Here is a 4400-nt window from a genome sequence, read left to right as displayed (position 1 = left end):
CAAGCTTTAAGGATCTTTCTTGTTGAAGTAGAGTCTGTTCTCCGCCTCGGACTTTCGAAGAACAGATCTTGCTTCCATCAGTGCGAGCTTCGAGGGATAGCCTTTGCTTCTATTAGCTGCCGAAGTAGAAGTGCGCATCCACTCGGACCTTCGAGAGACAGCCTTGTTCCTGCTCGGACTTCTGAGGGAGAGCCTTCCGAGGGACAACTCTTGCTCTCATTAGTGCGGGTCCGAAGAACAGCCCTTGATTTCATCAATACGAGCTCCGAGGATCTTTCTTTTCAAAGTAAAGTGAACTCTTACTCGAACTCCCGAGGGATAGCCTTTGCTTCCATTAGCTGCCGAAGTAGAAGTGCGCATCCACTCGGACTTCCGAGGGACAGCCTCGTTTCTGTTCGGACTTCTGGGGGACAGCCTTGTTTTCGCTCGAACTTCTGAGAGACAATCTTTACTTTTGTTGGTGCAAGCTTGGTAGACTCGGTTATCTTCCAGAGGAATCTTTCTTGCCAAAGTAGGGTGTGTGCTACCTTCGGACTCCCGAGGGACAGTCTTGCTTTTGTTCGGACTTCCGAGGAACAGCCCTTGCTCTCATTAGTGCGGGTTCCAAGGGCCCCGAGGTCGTGGATTTCAATCAAGAATTCATTTGCCTGAAATAGCAAAGCCAACAAATGAGACAAATCCCATATATATTTTTACAAGCCCAAGTTCATGAACAACAAATATATATATATATATATTCAAGAATGGGTTTCGGTAATCTGAAATAGCAACACAAAGAGGATGGGCCGATGATCGATGCCGCGTTGAGAGGGCGGCATGGTCGGCATTGGCTAGATCACAATTGAAGACAGCAAGTCGGCGGTGGCACAAGCTGTGCAGTGCTAGGCAAGACCACACACGTCGCGTTGAGTGGGCGGACGTGTGTGGTCAATGTCGGACAATTCGAAGCCGGAGGCAGCAGTGATGTCGTAGCGGAGTTGGCGTCGACGTTGAGCAACAAGACTGAGCTAGGTTGGGCAAGACCACACACGTTGCGTTGAGAGGGCGAACGTGTGTGGTCGACGTCGGATAAGCTGAAGCCGGAAGCAGCGATGTGGAGCTAGGTTGGGCAAAACCACACACGTTGCGTTGAGAGGGCGAACGTGCGTGGTCGACGTCGGATAAGCTGAAGCTGGAAGCAGCGATAGTGCCACAGAAGAGTCGGCAACCACACACGTCACGTTGAGTGGGGCGATATGTGTGGTCAGCGTTAGACCGTCGAAGCCAGAAGCAAACCAACAGAGAGAGGCCAGCGGTGGGTATTGTCTTCACTAGTTCAAGATTGTTTGCAAGCCTCAAGACTGAAATAAATTATCACCAGAATTCCCAAATTAGAAAATGTATCAGTACATATTTATTTTGAGCACAAAAATCCATCAAAACAATAAGAAGGAATACCCACAGACCCAAAAATATAAGAACAAAAAGGAAGAGGGCTTTGAGCAAAGATTCAACTAGATCTTGAAGTCCAAAGACCAATGAATCTGAAACAGTGAAGGGAATGAAATTAGTTGAGTAAAAATCAAAACCCATGTATATATATATATATATAAAGAGCTCACTCACAGATCTGAAGCAGTGTAGAAGAAATAAAAGAAATGGGCAGAGTAAGCACTGTGGAAGGAAGAAATAGACCAAAGCTCATCAAAATGAAGAGCTGGCTTGGGTCCAAGAACAACCAGGACGGGTTGGCAGCAGCGTGAGCACTGGTATTTCAAGAGCCAAATCAGTCCGAGAAATTTCTGGCTAGACCGACCAACGACGCGTTGAGAGGGCAGCGTGGTCGGCGCCAACAGTGACCTCACGAAGGCCGACGACAATGGCTTGTGTGGCCTTTGGTTCAGCAACTGTAGAGCTTCATTGGAGGAGAAGGAAGCTGGGTTGGCCTCTGTGTTGTTAAAGAAGGAGAGCACGACAATGGTCCTCCGGAATTGCAAATGCAAAACTTTGTTGAAGAAGATGCCATTCTGGGTCTGGTCTCTCAGTTTAGAGAGGGAGAGCGCCGCAACAGCGCAACAGCTGCACAACAAAAAAATAAAAAAAAATAATAAGAAGCTATGCATTAGGGCTTTTAGCCTCTTTCTTAAATAGAAAAAGAGAGGGTATAATTTCCCGGATATTTCCTCACCAACAAAAAAAAAAAAAATTCTGAGTATATGTGTAAAGGAGGGCCCAAGCAGTTTACGGGTTTTCGATTTCAAGAAGAGCAGTGGTTTCCACTTTTTAGAGAGAGAAGAGGTGGGTTCATGGTTTGTATATATATATATATATATAAAAGGAGCAGAGCCGTGGTGGTACTGTATTTTTATAAAGAAAAGTTTGTTTTGGAGCAAAAAGATTGGTTATGGTGGTCCCTCACATATTCCACAATATATATATATATATATATTTATATATATAGAAAGTGTCATACGTTTATGGGTTTCCAAAAAGGGAAATGCTAGAGAGCTCTAAATCTAGAGCTCTAATTTGAGCTCTAGTGATGTGTCCAAGTAAAAAAAAAAAAAAAAAACAACAAGGCAAGGCACAAACATCACATCAGAGTGGGTCCCACATTCCCGTTAGAGCTATTAGAGCTCCTATATTAGAGCTCTAAAGCATTTTTGTTTCCAAAAAAGGGGGTCAGCTTTTGTGATTTGTTTATTTTCAAGGAAATGGATTATTATTATTATATTCTTTGGCAATTTAGTTGGTGCTGTATTAATTATATGTCCAGGTTGATTTGGTGGAGCATTAAACAATTCAAGTTTTGATTTTTTTCCCAAAAAAAAAAAAAAAAAAAAAAACCAGTTATTTATTTATTTATTTTTTTTTTTTATTAATTGTCAACTTTATTCGTAATTTACGGTGAGTCCTCAATTTTATCCATAGATTTTATCAAGACCAAATATTCCTGAAGACGTAATGTGAAGCATGACAGACAAGGTGAAACTATGCATGTCCGAGAAAATTACAATTTCTCATACATGCAAGGGGCAAATGTAAGAGGGGCTAATTTGAGCCCATTAAATTAATTAGGCCCAATAGTCCAAGATTGGTGGGCCCGAATTTATCACCATCAAACGGGCTAAAGGGCTCTAAGCCTCGAAAGGGTTCGGATCCACGAACCTAGAGACTTACGTGGGCCCGGACTCGAAAGGGTATTAAACAAACCTAGAGATCCGAGGCACTCGGACTCGAAAGGGTTCGGATCCACGAACCTAGAGACTTACTCGAGCCCGGACTCGAAAGGGTATTAAGCAAGCCTAGAGATCCGAGGCACTCGGACTCGAAAGGATTCGGATCCACGAATCTAGAGATCCGAAACACCTGGCTTCGAACGGATTCAAACGCAATCTAGAAGTCGCTCCGTTAATGAGTCCCAGAACACTTGCGGCCTCGGAGCTTTCCGGGATCTACGCACCAGAACCATGGGCGTAATGGAGTTCGAACAAAGGACCCGATCCCGAGGACGGTGAGTGGAGATAAATTCACTCTTCGGTTAAACTAGCCTATACCTGGGTCGAGGTGGCACGACCCCGGGGGGTCCATGAGACTCGGCAATACTTTGCGGCAGGACGTCCTCTAGGACTACCCCTGACCCTTTGGGATGATTGGGGATCATTGGTTAGGTGTGGCTAAGAAGAAGGGTTCGCCGAGGGATTGATCTCCCCTTCGGGGTTTTCTCATCCTCGGAGAAGTCACTTCCTCGGAGAAGTCACCTCCTCGGAGAGGTCACCTCCTCGGACAAGGTGGTTAGAGAGAATATCCCCCATGTGCCTTGCACATGGACTCCATCCTACATCATGAGGTGCCTATAAATAGCACCCACCCATACCTTTACAAGGGATGAATTTTTGGAGAGATGACTCTTGGGAAAGAACTAATTTCTCATCTCCATTATTAACCTTGAGAGTGAAAGTGGGAGATCCATGGGAGAGCCTTGCCATTATTCTCTCTCTAACCATTTTGCCTTCTTCTTCACCCAATCTCTTATCTCCATCATCTCCTTTACTCTTGTGTTCCTGAGTTGAGACCGTTGAAGAATCTAAGCCTCTCACATTTCTTCTAGAGAATTCGAAGTTGTTCTTCAAGGATCTTCGAAGATCTTCGAATTTTCCAACTCTTTTCTCGAACCCTCTCCTACACGTAGGAAAGTAAAAGAAAATAAAGGGGCTCCTAACCATTTTGACGTCCTATTAAACAGTAGCAAACCATTTTAATTTTGACATAAAAACTTGTTTTCTTTTCCCAATGAAAAAGTGAATACAAACCAACAACCATTTCATTTTCCTACATTTTCTCAGCAATCAAACAGAAGAAAAAAAGAAAAAAAGAAAAAGAAAAGAAGTAGATCTGCAAAACTTACCAAATGTTGATTG

At 43.9% G+C, this 4400-nt stretch overlaps 1 long non-coding RNA gene across 1 annotated transcript; it reads right to left on the bottom strand.

The window, feature by feature from the left end:
* Positions 1 to 1341: 1341 nt before the first annotated feature.
* On the bottom strand, positions 1342 to 1879 carry LOC145798507 (uncharacterized). The gene is made up of 2 exons (XR_014339472.1): positions 1606 to 1879; positions 1342 to 1523 (listed from the first exon to the last, which is right to left on the bottom strand). It is a non-coding gene; the product is annotated as an uncharacterized LOC145798507 (long non-coding RNA).
* Positions 1880 to 4400: the final 2521 nt, after the last annotated feature.

Source organism: Camellia sinensis, chromosome 9 (genome assembly GCF_055761805.1).
Source record: "Camellia sinensis isolate YWXY chromosome 9, ASM5576180v1, whole genome shotgun sequence".
In the NCBI taxonomy this organism is placed as follows: Eukaryota; Viridiplantae; Streptophyta; class Magnoliopsida; order Ericales; family Theaceae; genus Camellia; species Camellia sinensis.
Note: the sequence above shows the minus strand (reverse complement) of the source record. Positions and strands in the feature narration are given on the sequence as shown.